Raw genomic sequence first — 21,762 nt, 5'->3', positions numbered from 1 at the left:
TCAAAAGAGTTACAGCTTTCCCCTAAAGACGCCGCTCGCTAAGCCTGTTCTTGTGTTATTCACAAAGTGATATTTGGAAGCCCATAGAGCGCTATGGTGAAAAAGAAAATATCCTCAGAGAAAAACAGGAAAGAAGCTTTCTGAGAAGCTGCTTTGTGATGTGTGACTTCCACTCACAGAGTTACATCTGTATTTCGTGGATCTCTTTCCTAGCCTTATTTCTGTAGAATCTGAGAACAGATATTTCTGATCATTTGAACACTACAGGGAGAAAGGCAATGTCCTCCGATAACAAAGAGAAAGAAGCTTTCTGAGAAACTTCTTTGTGTTCTGTGAAATCATCTCACCGATTTACAGCTTTCCCCTCAAGAAGCCTTTCGCTAAGACAGTTCTTGTGGAATTTGCATAGTGATATTTGGAAGCCCATAGAGGGCTACGGTGAAAAAGGAAATATCCTCAGACGAAATCTGGAAAGAAGCTTTCTGAGAAACTGCTTAGTGTTCTGTTAATATATCTCACGGAGTTACAGCTGTCTCCTCAAGAAGCCGATCGCTAAGCCTGTTCTTGTGGAATTCACAAAGTGATATTTGGAAGCCCATAGAGGGCTACGGTGAAAAAGAAAGTATCCTCAGAGAAAAACTGGAAGGAAGCTTTCTGAGAATCTGCTTTGTGACGTGTGACTTCCACTCACAGAGTTACATCTGTATTTCCTGGATATCTTTGCTAGTCCTATTTCTGTGGAATCTGAAAACTGATATTTCGGATCCCTTTGAAGACTATAGGGCCAAAGGAAACATCCTCCGATAACCAAGAGAAAGAAGCTTTCTGAGAAACTTCTTTGTGTTCTTTGAAATCATCTCACAGAGTTACAGCTTTCCCCTCAAGAAGCCTTTCGCTAAGTCTGTTCTTATGGAATTTGCCAAGTGGTATTTGGAAGCCCATAGAGGGCTACGGTGAAAAAGGAAATCTCCTCAGATGAAATCTGGAAAGAATCTTTTGAGAAACTGCTTAGCATTCTGTTATTTCATCTCACAGAGTTACAGCTTTCCCTTGAAGAGGCCGCTCGTTAAGCCTGTTTTTGTGGAATTCACAAAGTGATATTTGGAAGCCCATAGAGGGCTATGGTGAAAAAGAAAATATCCTCAGAGAAAAACTGGAAAGAAGCTTTCTGAGAAACTGCTTTGTCATGTGTGACTTCCACTCACAGAGTTACATCTGTATTTCGTGGCTCTCTTTGCTAGCCTTATTTCTGTGGAATCTTAGAACAGATATTTCGAATCCCTTTGAAAACTTCAGGGCCAAAGAAATATCCTCCGATAACAAAGAGAAAGAAGCTTTACGAGAAACTTCTCTGTGTTCTGCGAAATCATCTCACAGAGTTACAGCTTTCCCCTCAAGAAGCCGCTCGCTTAGACAGTTCTTGTGGAATTTGAAAGGTGATATATTTAAGCCCATAGAGGGCTATTGTAAAAAAGGAAATATCCTCAGATGAAATGTGGAAAGAAGCTTTCTGAGTAACTGCTTAGTGTTCTGTTAATTCATCTCACAGAGTTACAGATTACCTCAAAAGAAGCCGCTCGCGAAGCCTGTTCTTGTGGAATTCATAAAGTGATATTTCGAAACCCATAGAGGGCTAAGGTGAAAAAGGAAATATCCTCAGAGAAAAATTGGAAAGAAGCTTTCTGAGAAACTGCTTTGTGATGTGTGACTTCCACTCACAGAGTTACATCTGTATTTCGTGGATCTCTTTGCTAGCCTTATTTCTGTGGAATCTGAGAACAGATATTTCGGATACCTTTGAAGACTATAGGGCCAAAGGAAACATCCTCCGATAACAATGAGAAAGAAGCTTTCTGAGAAACTTCTTTTTGTTCTGTGTAATCATCTCACAGAGTTACAGCTTTCCCCTCAAGAAGCCTTTCGCCAGGAGAGTTCTTGTGGAATATGCAAAGTGATATTTAAAAGCCCATAGAGGGCTGTGGTGAAAAAAGAAATATCCTCAGATGAAATCTGGAAAGAAGCTTTCTGAGAAACTGCTTAGTGCTCTGTGAATTCCTCTCACAGAGTTACAGCTTTCTCCTGAAGACGCCGCTCGCTAAGCCTGTTCTTGTGGAATTCTCAAAGTGATATTTGGAAGCCCTTTGCGGGCTATGGTTAAAAAGAAATTATCCTCAGAGAAAAACTCGACTGAAGTTTTCTGAGAAAGTGCTTTGTGATGTGTGACTTCCATCACAGAGTTACATCTGTCTTTCGTGGATCTCTTAGCTAGCCTTATTTCTGTGAAATCTGAGAACAGATATTTCTGATCCCTTTGAAGACTATAGGGCCAAAGGAAGTATCCTCCGATAACAAAGAGAAAGAAGCTTTCTGAGGAACTTCTTTGTGTTCTGTGAAACCCTCTCACAGAGTTACAGCTTTCCCCTGAAGAAGCCATTCGCCAGGACAGTTCTTGTGGAATTTGCAAAGTGATATTTAGAAGACCATAGAGAGCTATGGAGAAAAAGGAAATATCCTCAGATGAATCTGGAAAGAATCTTTCTGAGAAACTGCTTAGTGTTCTGTGAATTCATCTCACAGAGTTACAGCTTTCCCGACAATAGGCCGCTCGCTAAGCCTGTTCTTGTGGAATTCGCAAACTGATATTTGGAAGCCCTTAGGGGACTATGGTGAAAATAAAATATCCTCAGAGAAAAACTGGAAAGAAGCTTTCTGAGAAACTGCTTTGTGATGTGTGACTTTCACTCACAGAGTTACATCTGTATTTCGTGGATCTCTTTGCTAGCCTTATTTCTGTGGAATCTGAGAACAGATACTGCGGATCCCTATGTAGTCTATAGGGCCAAAGGAAATATTCTCCGATAACAAAGAGAAAGAATCTTTCTGAGAAACTTCTTTGTGTTCGGTGAAATCATCTCACAGAGTTACAGCTTTCCCCTCACGAAGCCTTTCGCTAAGACAGTTCTTGTGGAATTTGCAAAGTGATACTTGGAAGCCCATAGAGGGCTACGGTGAAAAAGGATATATCCTCATATGAAATGTGGAAAGAAGCTTTCTGAGAATCTGCTTAGTGTTCTGTGAATTTATCTCACAGAGTTACAGCTTTCCCCTCAAGAGTTCGCTAGCTAAGCCTGTTCTTGTGGAATTTGCAAAGTGATATTTGGAAGCCGATAGAGGGCTATGGTGTGAAAGAAAATATCATCAGAGAAAAACTGGAAAGAAGCTTTCTGAGAAATTGCTTTGTGATGTGTGACTTCCACTCAGAGAGTTACATCTGTATTTCGTGGATCACTTTGCTAGCCTTATTTCTGTGGAATCTGAGAACAGATATTTCGGATCCCTTTGAAGACTATAGGGCCAAAGGAAATATACTCCGATAACAAAGAGAAAGAAGCTCTCTGAGAAACTTTTTTGTTTTATGTGAAATCACCTCACAGAGTTACAGCTTTCCCCTCAAGAAGCCTTGCGCTAAGACAGTTCTTGTGGAATTTGCAAAGTGAAATTTGGAAGCCCATAGAGGGCTATGGTGAAAAAGGAAATATCCTCAGATGAAATCTGGAGGGAAGCTTTCTGAGAAACTGCTTAGTGTTCTGTGAATTCATCTCACAGAGTTACAGCTTTCCCCACAAGAGGCCGCTCGCTAAGCCTGTTCTTGTGGAATTCGCAAACTTATATTTGGAAGCCCTTAGGGGACTATGGTGAAAAAGAAAATATCCTCAGAGAGAAACTGGAAAGAAGCTTTCTGAGAAACTGCTTTGTGATGTGTGACTTTCACTCACAGAGTTACATCTGTATTTCGTGGATCTCTTTGCTAGCCTTATTTCTGTGGAATCTGAGAACAGATACTGCGGATCCCTATGTAGTCTATAGGGCCAAAGGAAATATTCTCCGATAACAAAGAGAAAGAATCTTTCTGAGAAACTTCTTTGTGTTCGGTGAAATCATCTCACAGAATTACAGCTTTCCCCTCACGAAGCCTTTCGCTAAGACAGTTCTTGTGGAATTTGCAAAGTGATATTTGGAAGCCCATAGAGGGCTACGGTGAAAAAGGATATATCCTCAGATGAAATGTGGAAAGAAGCTTTCTGAGAAACTGCTTAGTGTTCTGTGAATTCATCTCACAGAGTTACAGCTTTCCCCTGAAGAGGCCTCTCGCTAAGCCTGTTCTTGTGGAATTCTCAAAGTGATATTTGGAAGCTCTTAGGGGTCTATGGTGAAAAAGAAAATATCCTCGAGAAAAACTGGAAAGAAGCTTTCTGAGAAACTGCTTTGTGATGTGTGACTTCGAATCACAGAGTTACCTCTGTATTTCGTGGATCTCTTTGCTAGCCTTATTTCTGTGAAATCTGAGAGCAGATATTTCGGATCCCTTTGAAGACTATAGGGCCAAAGGAAATATCCTCCGATAACAAAGAGAAAGAAGCTTTATGAGAACCTTCTCTGTGTTCTGTTAAATCATCTCACAGAGTTACAGCTTTACCCTCAAGAAGCCTTTCTTAAGACAGTTCTTGTGGAATTGGCCAAGTGATATTTGGAAGCCCATAGAGGGCTATGGTGAAAAAGGAAGTATCCTCAGATGAAATCTGGAAAGAAGCTTTCTGAGAAACTGCTTAGTGTTCTGTGAAAACATCTCACAGAGTTACAGCTTTTCATTAAGCGGCCGCTCGCTAAGCCTGTTCTTGTGGAATTGGCAAAGTGATATTTGGAAGCCCTTGGCGGGCTGTGGTGAAAAAGAAAATATCCTCAAAGAAAAACTGGAGAGAAGTTTTCTCAGAAACTGCTTTGTGATGTGTGACTTGCACTCACAGAGTTACCTCTGTAAGTCGTGGATCTCTTTGCTGGCCTTATTTCTGTGAAATCTGAGAACAGATATTTCTGATCCCTTTGAGAATATAGGGCCAAAGAAAGTATCCTCTGATAACAAAGAGAAAGAATCTTTCTGAGAAACTTCTTTGTGTTCTGTGAAATCATCTAGCAGAGTTACAGCTTTCCCCTCAAGAAGCCTTTCGCTAAGACAGTTCTTGTGGAATTTGCAAAGTGGTATTTGGAAGCCCATAGAGGGCTTTGGTGAAAAAGGAAATATCCTCAGATGAAATCTGGAAAGAAGCTTTCTGAGAAACTACTTAGCGTTCTGTGAATTCACCTCACAGTGTTACAGCTTCCCCTTCAAGAGGCCGCACGCTTAGCCTATTCTTGTGAAATTCTCAAAGTGATATTTGGAAGCCCATAGAGGGCTATGGTGAGAAAGAATATATCCTCAGAGAAAAAATTGAAAGAAGCTTTCTGAGAAACTGCTTTGTGATGTGTGACTTCCACTGACAGAGATACATCTGTATGTCGTGGATCTCTTTGATAGCCTTATTTCTGTGGAATCTGAGAACATATATTTCGGATCCCTTTGAAGATTACAGGGCCAAAGGAAATATCCTCCGATAACAAAGAGAAAGAAGCGTTCTGAGAAACGTCTTTGTGTTCTGTGAAATCATCTCACAGAGGTACAGCTTTTCCCTCAAGAAGCCTTTCGCTAAGACAGTTCTTGTGGAATTGGCAAAGTGATATTTTGAATTCCATAGAGGGCTATGGTGAAAAAGAAAATATCCTCAGATGAAATCTGGAAAGAAGTTTTCTGAGAAACTGATTAGTTTTCTGTGAAATCACCTCACAGAGTTATAGCTTTCCCATTAAGAGTCGTCTCGCTATTCCTGTTGTTGTGGAATTCGCAAAGTGATATTTGGAAGCCCTTAGCGGGCTATGGTGAAAAAGAAAATATCCTCAGAGAAAAACTGGAGAGAAGCTTTCTGAGAAAGTGCTTTGTGATGTGTGACTTCCACTCACAGAGTTACATCTGTATTTCGTGGATATCTTTGCTAGCCTTATTTCTGTGGAATCTGAGAACAGATATTTCGGATCCCTTTGAAGACTATAGGACCAAAGGAAATATCCTCCGATAACAAAGAGAAAGAAGCTTTCTGAGAAACTGCTTAGTGTTCTGTGAAATCATCTCACAGAGTTACAGCTTTCGCCTCAAGAAGCCTTTCGATAGGACAGTTCTTGTGGAAACTGCAAAGTGATATTCAAAAGCCCATAGAGGGCTATGCTGAAAAAGGAAATATCCTCAGATGAAATCTGGAAAGAAGCTTTCTGAGAAATGCTTAGTGTTCTGTGAATTCATCTCACAGAGTTACAGATTTCCCCTGAAGAGGCCGCTCACTAAGCCTGTTCTTGTGGAATTCGCAAAGTGATATTTGGAAGCCCTTAGGGGGCTATGGTGAAAAAGAAAATATCCTCAGAGAAAAACTGGAAAGAAGCTTTCTGAGAAAGTGCTCTTTATGTGTGACTTCCACTCACAGAGTTACATCTGTATTTCGTGGATCTCTTTGCTAGCCTTATTTCTGTGAAATCTGAGAGCAGATATTTCGGATCCCTTTGAAGACTATAGGACCAAAGGAAATATCCTCCGATAACAAAGATAAATAAGCTTTCTGAGAAACTTCTTTGTGTTCTGTGAAATCATCTCACAGAGTTACAGCTTTCACCTAAAGAAGCGTTTCAGTAAGACAATTCTTGTGGAATTTGCAAAGTGATATTTGGAAGCCCATAGTGGGCTATGGAGAAAAATGAAATATCCTCAGATGAAATTTGGAAAGAAGCTTTCTGAGAAACTGCGTAGTGTTCTGTGAATTCATCTCACAGAGTTACAGCATTCCCCTCAAGAGGCCTCTCGCTAAGCCTGTTCTTGTGGAATTCGCAAAGTGATATTTGGAAGCCCATAGAGGGCTATGGTGAAAAAGAAAATATACTCAGAGAAAAACTGGAAAGAAGCTTTCTGAGAAACTCCTTTGTGATGTGTGACTTCCACTCACCGAGTTACATCTGTATTTCGTGGATCTCTTTGCTAGCATTATTTCTGTGGAATCTGAGAACAGATATTTCGGATCCCTTTGAAAACTATTGGGCCAAAGGAAAAGAAAACGGGAAAGAAGCTTTCTGAGAAACTGTTTTGTGGTATGTGACTTTCACTCGCAGAGTGAGATCTGTCTCTTTTGGATCTCTTTGCTAGCCCTATTTGTGTGGAATCTGAGAAGAGATATTTCGGATCCCTTTGAAGTCTTTAGGGCCAAAGGAAATATCCTCCGATAACAAAGAGAAAGAAGTTTTCTGAGAAACTTCTTTGTGTTCTGTGAAATCATCTCTGAGAGATACAGCTTTCCCCTCAAGAAGAATTTTGCTAAGACAGTTCTTGTAGAATTTGCCAAGTGATATTTGGAACCCCTACAGGGCTATGGTGAAAAAGGAAATATCCTCAATGAAATCTGTAATGAAGCTTTCTTAGAAACTGGTTAGTGTTCTGTGAATTCATCTCACAGAGTTACAGCATTCCCCTCAAGAGGCCGCTCGCTCAGCCTGTTCTTGTGGAATTCGCAAAGTGATATTTGGAAGCCCATAGAGGGCTATCGTGAAAAAGAAAATAACCTCAGAGAAAAACTGGAAAGAAGCTTTCTGAGAAACTGCTTTGTGATGTGTGACTTCCACTCACGGAGTTACATCTGTATTTCGTGGATCTCTTTGCTAGCCTTGTTTCTGTGAAATCTGAGAACAGATATTTCGGATCCCTTTGAAGACTATAGGGACAAAGGAAATATCCTCCGATAACAAAGAGAAAGAAGCTTTCTGAGAAACTTCTTTGTGTTCTGTGAAATCAACTCACAGAGTTACAGCTTTCCCCTCAAGAAGAGTTTCGCTAAGACAGTTCCTGTGGAATTTGCAAAGTGATAATTGGAAGCTCATAGAGGGCTATGGTGAAAAAGGAAATATCCTCAGATGAAATCTTTAAAGAACTTTCTGACAAACTGCTTAGTGTTCTGTGGAATCGTCTCAGAGAGTTACAGCTTTCCCCTCAAGAGGCCACTCGCTAAGCCTGTTCTTGTGGATTACGCAGAGTCATATTTGGAAGCCCATAGAGGAATATGGTGTAAAAGAAAATATCCTCAGGGAAAAACTGGAAAAAAGCTTTCTGAGAAACTGCTTTGTGATGTGTGACTTCCACTCACAGGGTTACATCTGTACTTCGTGGATCTGTTTGCTACCCTTATTTCTGTGGAATTTGAGAGCAGATATTTCGGATTCCTTTGAAGACTATAAGGCCGAAGGAAATATCCTCCGACAACAAGGAGGAAGAAACTTTCTGAGAAACTTCTTTGTGTTCTGTGAAATCATCTCACAGAGTTATAGCTTTCACCTCAAGAAAGCTTTCGCTAACTCAGTTCTTGTGGAATTTGCAAAATGATATTTTGAAGCCCATAGACGGCTATGGTGAAAAAGGAAATATCCTCAGATGAAATCTGGAAAGAAGCTTTCTGAGAAACTGCTTAGTGTTCTGTGAAATCATCTCACAGAGTTACAGCGTTCCCATAAAGAGGCCGCTCGCTAAGCCTGTTCTTGAGGAATTTGCAAAGTGATATTTGGAAGCCCATAGAGGGCTGTGGTGAAAAAGAAAATATCCTCAGAGAAAAACGGGAAAGAAGCTATCTGAGAAACTGCTTTGTGATGTGTGACTTTCACTCATAGAGTTACAACTGTCTTTCGTGGATCTCTTTGCTATCCTTATTTCTGTGGAATCTGAGAACAGATATTTCAGATCCCTTTGAAGACTATAGGGCCAAAGGAAATATCCTACGATAACAAAGAGAAAGAAGAATTCTGAGAAACTTCTTTGTGTTCTGTGGAATCCTCTCACAGAGTTACAGGTTTCACCTCAAAAGCCTCTCAGCAAGACAGTTCTTGTGGAATTTGCAAAGTGATATTTCCAGCACATAGAGGGCTATGATTAAAAAGGAAATATCCTCAGATGAAATCTGTAAAGAAGCTTTCTGAGAAACTGCTTAGTGTTCTGTGAATTCATCTCACAGAGTTACAGTATTCCCCTCAAGAAGCCCCTCACTAAGCCTGTTCTTGTGGAATTCGCAAAGTGATATTTGGAAGCCCATAGAGGGCTATCGTGAAAAAGAAAATAACCTCAGAGAAAAACTGGGAAGAAGCTTTCTGAGAAACTGCTTTGTGATGTGTGACTTCCACTCACAGAGTTACAACTGTATTTCGTGGATATCTTTGCTAGAGTTATTTCTGTGAAATCTGAGAACAGATATTTCGGATCCCTTTGAAGACTATAGGCCCAAAGGCAATATCCTGCGATAAAAGAGAAAGAAGTTTTCAGAGAACCTACATTGTGTTCTGTGAAATGATCTCACAGAGTTACAGCTTTCCCCTCAAGAAGCCTTTCGCTAAGACAGTTCTTGTGGAATTTGCAAAGTGGTATTTGGAATCCCTTAGAGGGCTATGGTGAAAAAGGAAATATCCTCAGATGAAATGTGGAAAGATGCTCTCTGAGACACATCTTAGTGTTCTGCGAAATCATTTCACAGAGTTACAGCTTTTCCCTCAAGAGGCCGCTCGCTAAGCCAGTTCTTGTGGAATTCGCAAAGTGATATTTGAAAGCCCCTAGAGGGCTATGGTGAAAAAGAAAATATACTCAGAGAAAAACTGGAAAAAAGCTTTCTGAGAAACTGCTTTGTGATGTGTGATTTCTACTCACAGAGTTCCATCTGTATTTCGTGGATCTCTTTGCTAGCCTTATTTCTTTGGAATCTGAGAAGATATTTCAAATTCCCTTGAATACTATAGGGGCACAGGAAATATCCTCCGATAATAAAGAGAAAGAATCTCTCTCAGAAACTTCTTTCTGTTATGTGAAGTCATCTCACAGAGTTACAGGTTTCCCCTCAAGAAGCCTTTCGCTAAGACAGTTCTTGTGGAATTTACAAAGTGATATTTGGAAGCTCATAGAGGGCTATGGTTAAAAAGGAAATATCCTCAGAGAAAAACTGGAAAGCAGCTTTCTGAGAATCTACTTTGTGATGTGTGACTTACACTCACAGAGTTACATCTGTATTTCGTGGATCTCTGTGCTAGCCTTATTTCTGTGGAATTTGAGAAGAGATATTTCGGATCCCTTTGAAGACTATGGGGCCAAAGGAAATATCCTCCGATAACAAAGAGAAAGAAGTTTTCTGAGAAACTTCTTTGTGTTGTGTGAAATCATCTCACAGAGTTACAGCTTTCCCTTCAAGAAGCCTTTCGCTACGACAGTTCTTCTGAATTTGCAAAGTGATATTTGGAAGCCCTTATAGGGTATGGTGAAAAAGGAAATATCCTCAGATGAAATCTGGAAAGATCTTTCTGAGAAACTGCTTAGTGTTCTGTGAAATCATCTCACAGCGTTACAGCCTTCCCCTAAAGAGGCCGCTCGGTAATCCTGTTCTTGTGGGATTCGCAAAGTGACATTTGGAAGCCCATGGAGAGGTATGGTGAAAAAGGAAATATCCTTAGAGAAAAACTGGAAAGAAGCTTTCTGAGAAACTGCTGTGTGATGTGTGACTTCCACTCAGAGAGTTACATCTGTGTTTCGTGGATCTCAGTGCTAGCCTTATTTCTGTGGAATGTGAGAACAGATATTTCGGATCCCTTTGAAGACTATACGGCAAAAGGCAATATGCTCCGATAACAAAGAGAAAGAAGTGTTATGAGAAACTTCTTTGTGTTCTGTGAAATCATCTCACAGAGTTACAGCTTTCCCTTCAAGAAGCCTTTCGCTAAGACAGTTCTTGTGGAATTTGCCAAGTGATATTTGGAAGCCTTTAGAGGGCTATGGTGAAAAAGGAAATATCCTCAGATGAAATCTGGAAAGAACTTTCTGAGAAACTGCTTAGTGTTCTGTGTAATCATCTCACAGCGTTACAGCTTTCCCCTCAAGAGGCCGTTCGCTAAGCCTGTTCATGTGGAATACGCAAAGTGATATTTGGAAGCCCACAGAGGGATATGGTGAAAAAGAAAATATCCTCAGGGAAAAACCGGAAAGAAGCTTTCTGAGAAACTGCTTTGTAATGTGTGCCTTCCACTCACAGAGTTACATCGGTATTTCGTGGATCTCTTTGCTAGCCTTATTTCTGTGGTATCTGAGAACAGATATTTCACATCCGTTTGAAGACTATAGGGCCAAAGGAAATAACCTCCGATAACTAAGAGAAAGAACTTTCTGAGAAACTTCTTTGTGTTCTGTGAAATCGTCTCACAGAGTTACAGCTTTCACCTCAAGAAGCCTTTGGCTAAGACAGTTCTTGTGGAATTTGCAAAGTGGTATTTGGAAGCCCATTGAGGGCTATGGTGTAAAAGAAAATATCCTCAGAGAAAAACTGGAAAGAAGCTTTCTGAGAAACTGCTGTGTGATGTGTGACTTCCACTCACAGAGTTACATCTGTCTTTCGTAGATCTCTTTGCTAGCCTTATTTCTGTGGAATCTGAGAACAGGTATTTCGGATCCCTTTTAAGACTATAGGGCCAAAGGAAATATCCTCCGATAACAAAGAGAAAGAAGCTTTCGGAGAAACTTCTTTGTGTTCTGTGAAATCATCTCACAGAGTTACAACTTTCCCCTCAAGACGCCTTTCGCTAAGACAGTTCTTGTGGAATTTGCAAAGTGATTTTTTCAAGTCCTTAGACAGCTATGGTGAAAAAGGAAATATGCTCAGATGAAATCTGGAAAGGTTTCTGAGAAACTGCTTAGTGTTCTGTGAAATCATCTCACGGAGTTACAGCTTTCCCATTAAGACGCCGCTCGCTAAGCCTGTTCTTGAGGAATTCGCAAAGGATATTTGGAAGCCCATAGAGGGCTACGGTGAAAAAGAAAATATCGTCAGAGAAAAACTGGAAAGAAGCTTTCTGAGAAACTTCTTTGTGATGTGTGACTTCCAACCACCGAGGTACATCTGCCTTTCGTGGATCACTTTGCTAGCCTTATTTATGTGGAATCTGAGAACAGATACTACGGATACCTTTGAAGATTATAGGGCCAAAGGAAATATCCTCCGATAACAAAGAGAAAGAAACTTTCTGAGAAACTTCATTGTGTTCTGTGAAATCATCACACAGAGTTACAGGATTCACCTCAAAAGCCTTTCAGTAAGACAGTTCTTGTGGAATTTGCAAAGTGACATTTGGAAACCCGTAGAGGGCTATGGTGGAAAAGGAAATATCCTCAGATGAAATCTTGAAAGAAGCTTTCTGAGAAACTGCTTAATGTTCTGTGAAATCAACTCACAGAGTTACAGCTTTCCCATTAAGAGGCCGCTGGCTAAGCCAGTTCTTGTGGAATTCGCAAAGTGATATTTGGAAGCCCATAGAGGGCTATGGGGAAAAACAAAATATGCTCAGAGAAAAACTGGAAAGAAGATTTCTGAGAAACTGCTTTGTGATGTGTGACTTTCACTCGCAGAGCTACATCTGTCTTTCATGGATCTCTTTGCTAGCCTTATTTCTGTGGAATCCTAGAACAGATATTTCGGATTCCTTTGAAGACTATAGGGCCAAAGGAAATATCCTCCGATAACAAAGAGAAAGCAGCTTTCTGAGAAACTTCTTTGTGTTCTGTGAAATCATCTCACAGAGTTACAGCTTTCCAATCAAGAAGCCTTTCGCTAAGACAGTTCTTGTGGAATTTGCAAAGTGATATTTAGAAGCCCATAGAGTGCTATGGTGAAAAAGGAAATATCCTCAGATGAAATCTGGAAAGAAGCTTTCTGGGAAACTGGAAAGTGTTCCGTGAATTCATCTCACAGAGTTACAGCTTTACCCTCATGAAGCCTTTCGCTAAGACAGTTCTTGTAGAATTTGCAAAGTGATATTAGCAATCCCTTAGCGGGCTATGGTGAAAAAGGAAATACCTCAGAAGACAGCTGGAAAGAAACTTTCTGAAAAACTGCTTAGTGTTCTCTGAATTCATCTCACAGAGTTACAGCTTTCCCCTCAAGAGGCCGCTCGCTACGCCTGTTCTTGTGGAATTCGCAAAGTGATATTTGGAAGCCCATAGAGGGCTATGTTGAGAAAGAAAATATCCTCAGAGAAAAACTGGAAAGAAGCTTTCTGAGAAACTGCTTTGTGATGCGTGACTTCCACTCATAGAGTTACATCTCTCTTTCGTGGATATCTTTGCTAGCCTTATTTCTGTGGAATCTGAGGACAGATATTTCGGATCCCTTTGAAGACTATAGGGCCAAAGGAAATATCCTCCGATAACAAAGAGAAAGAAGCTTTCTGAGAAATTCCTTTGTGTTCTGTGAAATCATCTCACAGAGTTACAGCATTCCCCTGAAGAAGCCTTTCGCTAAGACAGTTCTTGGGGAATTTGCAAAGTAACATTTGGAAGCCCATAGAGGGCTCTGGTGAAAAACGAAATATCCTCAGATTAAATCTGGAAAGATGCTCTCTGAGACACATCTTAGTGTTCTGTGAAATCATCTCACAGAGTTACAGCTTTCCCCTCAAGAGGCCGCTCGCTAAGCCAGTTCTTGTGGAATTCGCATAGTGATATTTGAAAGCCCCTAGAGGGTTATGGTGAAAAAGAAAATATCCTCAGAGAAACACTGGAAAGAAGCTTTCTGAGAAACTGCTCCGTGATGTGTGACTTCCACTCACAGAGTTACATCTGTGTTTCGTGGATCTCTTTGTTAGCCTTATTTCTGTCGAATCTGACAACAGATATTTCGGATCCCTTTGAAGACTGTAGGGCCAAAGGAAATATCCTCCGATAATAAAGAGTAAGAAGCTTTCGGAAAACTTCTTTGTGTTCTCTGATATGATCACACAGAGTAACAGCTTTCCCCTCAAGAAGCCTTTGGCTAAGACAGTTCTAGTGGAATTTGTAAAGGGATATTTGGAAGCCCATAGAAGGCTAAGTTGAAAAAGGAAATATCCTCAGATGAAATCTGGAAAGAAGCTTTCTGAGAAACTGCTTAGTGTTCTGTGAATAAATCTCACAGAGTTACAGCTTTTCACTGAAGAAGCCGCTCGCTAAGCCTGTTCTTGTGGAATTCGCAAAGTGTTATTTGGAAGCCCTTAGAGGGCTATGGTGAAAAAGAAAATATCCTCAGAGAAAAACTGGAAATTAGCTTTCTGAGAAACTGCTTTGTGACGTGTGACTACCACTCACAGAGTTACATCTGTCTTACGTGGATCTCTTTGATAGCCTTATTTCTGTGGAATCTGAGAACACATATTTCGGATCCCTTTGAAGACTATAGGGCAAAAGGAAATATCCTCTGATAACAAAGAGAAAGAAGCTTTCTGAGAAACTTCTTTGTGTTCTGTGAAATCATCTCACAGAGTTACTGTTTTCTCCTCAAGAAGCCTTTCGCTAAGACAGTTCTTGTGGAATTGGCAAAGTGATATTTGGAAGCCCATAGAGGGCTATGGTGAAAAAGGAAATATCCTCTGATGAAATCTGGAAAGAAGCTTTATGAGAAACTGCTGAGTGTTCTGTTAATTCATCTCACAGAGTTACATCTGTATTTCGTGGATCTCTTTGCTAGCCTTATTTCTGTGGAATCTGAGAACAGATATTTCGGATCCCTTTGAAGACTATAGGGCCAAAGGAAATATCCTCTGATAACAAAGAGAAGGAAGCTTTCTGAGAAACTTCTTTGTTTTCTGTGAAATCATCTCACAGAGTTACAGCTTTCCCCTCAAGAACCCTTTCGCTAAGACAGTTCTTGTGGAATTGGCAAAGTGATATTTCGAAGCCCATAGAGAGCTATGGTGAAAAAGGAAATATCCTCAGATGTAATCTGGAAAGAAGCTTTCTGAGAAACTGCTTAGTGTTCTGTGAAATCATCTCATAGAGTTACAGCTTTCCCCTCAAGAGGCCGCTCGCTAAGCCTATTCTTGGGGAACTCGCAAAGTGATATTTGGAAGCCCTTAGAAGGCTATGGTGAAAAAGAAAATATCCTCAGAGAAAAAGTGGAAAGAAGCTTTCTGAAAAACTGCTTGGTGATGTGTGACTTCCACTCACAGAGTTCCATCTGTATTTCGTGGATCTCTTTGCTCACCTTATTTCTGTCGAATCTGAGAACAGATATTTCGGATCTATTTGAAGACTATAGGGCCAAAGAAAATATCCTCCGATAACAAAGAGAAAGAAACTTTCTGAGAAACTTCTTTGTGTTCTGTGAAATCATCTCACAGAGTTACAGCTATCCCCTCAAGAAACCTTTCGCTAAGACAGTTCTTCTGGAATTTGCAAAGTTATATTTGGAAGCCCTTAGAGGGCTATGGAGAAAAAGTAAATACCTCAGATGAAATCTGGAAAGAAGATTTCTGAGAAACTGCTTAGTGTTCTGTGAAATATCTCACAGAAATACAGGTTTCTCCTCAAGAGGCCGCACGCTAAGCCCTTTATTATGGAATTCGCAAAGTGATATTTGGAAGTCCTTAGAGGGCTATGGTGAAAAAGAAAATATCCTCAGAGAAACACTGGAAAGCAGCTTTTTGAGAAACTGCTTTGTGATGTGTGACTTCCAGTCGCAGAGTTACATCTGTATTTCGTGGATCTCTTCACTAGCCTTATTTCTGTGGAATCTGAGAACAGATATTTCGGATCCCTTTGAAGACTACAGGGCCAAAGCAAATATCCCCCGATAACAAAGAGAAAGAAGTTTTCTGAGAGACTTCTTTCTGTTCTGTGAAATCATTTCACAGAGTAACATCTTTCCCCTCAAGAAGCCTTTCGGTAAGAGAGTTCTTGTGGAATTGGCAAAGTGATATTTGGAAGCCCATAGAGGGCTATTGTGAAAAAGGAAATATCCTCTGATGAAATCTGGAAAGAAGCTTTCTGAGTAACTGCTTACTGTTCTTTGAATTCATCTCACAGAGTTATAGCTTTCCCTCAGGAGGAAGCCCGCTAAGCCTGTTCTTGTGGAATTCGCAAAGTGATATTTGGAAGCCCATAGAGGGCTATGGTGAAAAAGAAAATATCCTCAGAGAAAAATTGGAAGGAAGCTTTCAGAGAAACTGCTTTGTGATGTGTGACTTCCACTCACAGAGTTACATCTGTATTTCGTGCATCTCTTGACTAGCCTTATTTCTATGGAATCTGAGAAGAGATATTTCGGATCCCTTTGAAGACTATAGGGCCAAAGGAAATATCCTCCTATAACAAAGAGAAAGAAGCTTTCTGAGAAACTTCTGTGTGTTCTGTGAAATCATCTCACAGAGTTAGAGCTTTGCCCTCAAGAAGACTTTCGTTAAGACAGTTCTTTTGGAATTTGCAAAGTGATATTTGGAAGCCCATAGAGGGCTGTGGTGAAAAAGGAAATCTCCTCAGATGAAATCTGGAAAGAAGCTTTCTGAGAAACTGCCTAGTATTCTGTGAATTCATCTCACAGAGTTACAGCTTTCCCCTCAAGAGGCCACTCGCTAAGCCTGTTCTTGAGGAATTTGCAAAGTGATATTTGGAAGCCCATAGAGGGCTATGGTGAAAAAGGAAATATCCTCAGATTAAATATGGAAAGAAGCTTTCTGAGAAATTGTTAGTGTTCCGTAAATTCATCTCACAGAATTATAGCTTTCCCTTCAAGAGGCCGCTCGGTAAGCCTGTTCTTGTGGAATTCGCAAAGTGATATTTGGAAGCCCTTGGAGGGCTATGGTGAAAAAGAAAATATCTTCAGAGAAAAACTGGAAAGAACCTTTCTGAGAAACTGCTTTGTGATGTGTGACTTCCACTCACCGAGTTACATCTGTATTTCGTGGATGTCTTTGCTAGCCTTATTTCTGTGAAATATGAGAACAGATATTTCGGATCCCTTAGAAGTCTATAGGGCCAAAGGAAAAATCCTCCGATAACAAAGAGAAAAAAGCTTTCTGAGAAACTTCTTTGTATTCTGTGAAATCATCTCACAGAGTTACAGCTTTCCCCTCAAGAAGCCTTTCGCTAAGACAGTTCTTGTGGAATTTGCAAAGTGACATTTGGAAGCCCATAAAGGCCTATGGTGAAAAAGGAAATATTATCAGATGAAATCTGGAAAGAAGCTTTCTGAGAAACTGCTTGGTGTTCTGTGAATTCATCTCACAGAGTTAGAGCTTTACCCTCAAGAGGTCGCTCGCTATGTCTGTTCTTTGGGAATTTGCAAAGTGATATTTGGAAGCCCATAGAGGGCTATGGTGAAAAAGAAAATATCCTCAGAGAAAAACTGGAAAGAAGCTTTCTGAGAAACTGCTTTGTCATGTGTGACTTCCACTCGAAGAGTTACATCTGTCTTTCGTGGATCTCTTAGCTAGCCTTATTTCTGTCGAATCTGAGAACACATATTTCGGATCCCTTTGAAGACTACAGGGCCAAAGGAAATATCCTGCTATTACAAAGAGAAAGAAGGTTTCTGAGAAACTTCTTTGTGTTCCGTGAAATCATCTCACAGAGTTACAGCTTTCCCCTCAAGAAGCCTTTCACTAGGACAGTTCTAGGGTAATTTGCAAAGTGATATATGAAAGCCCATAGGGAGCTATGGTGAAAAAGTAAATATCCTCAGATGAAATCTGGAAAGAAGCTTTCTGAGAAACTGCTTAGTATTCTGTGAATTCATCTCACAGAGTTCCAGTTTTCACCTCAAGAGGCCGCTCGGTAAGCTTGTTCTTGTGGAATTCGCAATGTGATAATTGGAATCCCATAGAGGGCTATGGTGAAAAAGTAAATATCCTCAGAGAATAACTGGAAAGAAGCTTTCTGAGAAACTGCTTTGTGATGTGTGACTTCCACTCACACAGTTACCTCTGTATTTCGTGGATCTCTTTGCTAGCCTTATCTCTGTGGAATCTGAGAACACATTTTTCGAATCCCTTTGAAGTCTATAGGGCCAAAGGAAATATCCTCCGATAACATAGAGAAAGAAGCTTTCTGAGAAACTTCTTTGTGTTCTGTGAAATCATCTCACAGACTTACAGCTTTCCCCTCAATAAGCCTTTCGCTAAGACAGTTCTTGTGGAATTTGCAAAGTGATAGTTGCAAAAACATAGAGGGCTATGGTGAAAAAGGAAATATCCTCAGATGAAATCTGGAAAGAAGCTTTCTGAGAAATTGCTTAGTGTTCTGTGAATTCATCTCACAGAGTTACAGCTTTCCCCTCACGAGGCGGCTCGCTAAGTCTGTTCCTGTGGAATTCGCAAAGTGATATTTGGAAGCCCATAGGGGACTATGGTGAAAAAGAAAATATACTCAGAGAGAAACTGGAAAGAAGTTTTCTGAGAAACTGCTTTGTGATGTGTGACTTCCACTCACAGAGTTACATCTGTATTTCGTGGATCTCTTTGCTAGCCTTATTTCTATGGAATCTGAGAACAGATATTTCGGATCCCTTTGAAGACTATAGGGCCAAAGGAAATATCCTCCGATAACAAAGAGGAATAAGCTTTCTGAGAAACTTCTTTGTATTCTGTGAAATCATCTCACAGTGTTACAGATTTCCCCTCAAGAAGACTTTCGCTAAGACAGTTCTTGTGGAATTCGCAAAGTGATATTTGGAAGCCCATAGAGGGCTATGGTGAAAAAGAAAATATCCTCAGAGAAAAACTGGAAAGAAGCTTTCTGAGAAACTGCTTTGTGATGTGTGACTTCCACTCACAGAGTTACATCTGTCTTTCGTGTATGTCTTTGCTAGCCTTATTTCTGTGAAATATGAGAACAGATATTTCGGATCCCTTTGAAGTCTATAGGGCCAAAGGATATATCATCCGATAACAAAGAGAAAGACGCTTTCTGAGAAACTTCTTTGTGTTCTGTGAAATCTTCTCACAGAGTTACAGCTTTCCCCTCAAGAGGCCTTTCACTAGGACAGTTTTTGGGGAATTTGCAAGGTGATATTTGGAAGTCCATAGGGAGCTATGGCGAAAAAGGAAATATCCTCAGATGAAATCTGGAAAGAAGCTTTCTGAGAAACTGTTAGTGTTCTGTGAAATCATCTCACAGAGTTACAGCTTTCCCCTCAAGAAGACTTTCGCTAAGACAGTTCTTGTGGAATTCGCAAAGTGATATTTGGAATCCCGTAGAGGGCTACGGTGAAAAAGCAAATATCCTCAGAGAAAAACTGGAAAGAAGGTTTCTGAGAAACTGCTTTGTGATATGTGACTTCCACTCACAGAGTTACATCTCTATTTCGTGGATCTCTTTGCTAGTCTTATTTCTGTGGAATCTGAGAACAGATATTTCGGATCCCTTTGAATACTTCAGGGCCAAAGGAAATATCCCCCGATAACAAAGAGTAAGAAGCTTTCTGAGAAACTTCTTTGTGTTCTGTGAAATCGTCTCACAGTTACAGCTTTCCACTCTAGAAGCCTTTCGCTAAGACATTCCTTGTGGAATTTGCTATGTTATATATGGAAGCCCATAGAGGGCTTTGGTGAAAAAGGAAATATTCTCAGATGAAATCTGGAAAGAAGCATTCTGAGAAACTGCTTATTGTTCAGTGATTTAATCTCACAGAGTTACAGCTTTCCCCTCAAGAGGCCGCTCCCTAAGTCTGTTCTTGTGGAATTCGGAAAATGATATTTGGAAGCCCATAGAGGGCTATGGTGAAAAAGGAAATATCCTGAGATGAAATCTGGAAAGAATCTTTCTGAGAAAGTGCTTAGTGTTCTGTTAATTCATCTCAGAGTGTTACACCTGCATTTCATGGATCTCTTTGCTAGCCTTATTTCTGTGGAATCTGAGAACAGATATTTCGGATCCCTTTGAAGACTATAGGGCCAAAGGAAATATCCTCAGATAACAAAGAGAAATAAGCTTTCTGAGAAACTTCTTTGTGTTCTGTGAAATCATCTCACAGAGTTACAGCTTTCCCCTCTAGAAGCCTTTCGCTAAGACAGTTCTTGTGGAATTGGCAAAGTGATATTTGGAAGCCCCTAGAGGGCTATGGTGAAAAAGGAAATATCCTCAGATGAAATCTGGAAAGAAGCTTTGTGAGAAACTACTGTGTGATGTGTAAATTCCCCTCACAGAGTTACATCTGTATTTCGTGGATCTCTTTGCTAGCCTTATTTCTGTGGAATCTGAGAACAGGTATTTCGGATCCCTTTGAAGACCATAGGGCCAAAGGAAATATCCTCCGATAACAACGAGAAAGAAACTTTCTGAGAAACTTCTTTGTGTTCTGAGAAATCATCTCACAGAGTTACAGCTTTCCTCTCAAGAAGTCTTTCGATAAGACAGTTCTTGTGGAATTGGCAATGTGATATTTGGAAGCCCATAGAGGGCTATGGTGAAAAAGGAAATATCCCCAGATGAAATCTAGAAAGAAGGTTTCTGAGAAATTGCTCTGTGATGTGTGACTTCCACTCACAGAGTTACATCTGTATTTCGTGTATCTCTTTTCTAGCCTTATTTCCGTGGTATCTGAGAACAGATATTTCGGATCCCTTTGAAGACTCTAGGGCCAAAGTAAATATCCTCCGATAACAAAGAGAAAGAAGCTTTCTGAGAATCTTCTTTGTGTTCTGTGAAATCATCTCACAGAGTTACAGCTTTCCCCTCATGAAGCCTTTCACTAAGATAGTTCTTGTGGAATAGGCAAAGTGATATTTGGAATCCCATAGAGGGCTATGGTGAAAAAGGAAATATACTCAGATGAAATCTGGAAAGAAGCTTTCTGCGAAACTGCTTAGTGTTCTGTTAATTCGTCTCACAGAGTTACATCTGTATTTCGTGGAACACTTTGCTAGGCTTATTTCTGTGGAATCTGAGAACAGATATTTCGGATCCCTTTGAAGACTCTGGGGCCTAAGGAAACATAGTCCGATAACAAAGAGAAAGAAGCTTTCTGATTAACTTCTTTGTGTTCAGTGAAATAATCTCACAGAGGAACAGCTTTCTCCTCAAGAAGCCTTTCGCTAAGACAGTTCTTGTGCAATTGGCAAAGTGATATTTGGAAGCCCATAGAGGGCTATGGTGAAAAAGGAAATATCCTCACATGAAATTTGGAAAGAAGATTTCTGAGAAACTGCTCTGTGATGTGTGAATTCCACTCACAGAGTTACATATGAATTTCGTGGATCTCTTTGCTAGCCTTATTTCTGTGGAATCTGAGAACACATATTACAGATCCGTTTGAAGACTCTAGGGCCAAAGGAAATACCCTCCGATAACAAAGAGAAAGAAGCTTTCTGAGAAACTTCTTTGTGTTCTGTGAAATCATCTCACAGATTACAGCTGTCCTCTCAAGAAGTCTTCAGATAAGACAGTTCTTGTGGAATTGGCAAAGTGATATTTGGAAGCCCATAGAGGGCTATGGTGAAAAAGGAAATATCCTCAGATGAAATCTGGAAAGAAGCTTTCTGAGAAACTGCTCTGTGATGTGTGACTCCACTCACAGAGTTCCATCTGTATTTCGTGGATCTCTTTGATAGCCTTATTTCTGTGGAATCTGAGAACAGATATTTCGGATCCCTTTGAAGACTATACGGACAAAGCAAATATCCTCTGATAACAAAGAGAAAGAAGCTTTCTGAGAAACTTCTTCGTGTTCTGTGAAATCATCTCACACAGTTACAGCTTTCCCCTCAAGAAGCCTTTCGCTAAGACAGTTCTTGTGGAATTGGTAAAGTGATATTTGGAAGCCCATAGAGGGCTATGGTGAAAAAGGAAATATCCTCAGATGAAATCTGGAAAGAAGCTTTCTGAGAAACTGTTCTGTGATGTGTGACTTCCACTCACGGAGTTACATCTGTATTTCGTGGATCTCTTTGCTAGTCTTATTTCCGTGGAATCTGAGAACAGATATTTCGGATCCCTTTGAAGACTCTAGGGCCAAAGAAAATATCCTCTGATAACAAAGAGAAAGAAGCTTTCTGAGAAACTTCTTTGTGTTCTGTGACATCATCTCACAGAATGACAGC

At 40.3% G+C, this 21,762-nt stretch overlaps 1 pseudogene; it reads left to right on the top strand.

Moving 5' to 3' along the window:
- LOC135968417 (uncharacterized) overlaps positions 1-19,812 on the top strand; it is a 29,034-nt pseudogene extending 9,222 nt beyond the window's left edge.
- The last annotated feature ends 1,950 nt before the right edge of the window (positions 19,813-21,762 follow it).

Source organism: Macaca fascicularis, chromosome 19, assembly GCF_037993035.2.
Source record: "Macaca fascicularis isolate 582-1 chromosome 19, T2T-MFA8v1.1".
NCBI classification, from domain to species: domain Eukaryota; kingdom Metazoa; phylum Chordata; class Mammalia; order Primates; family Cercopithecidae; genus Macaca; species Macaca fascicularis.
The sequence above is the reverse complement of the archived record's forward strand: the minus strand, read 5'-3'. Positions and strand labels throughout refer to the sequence as shown.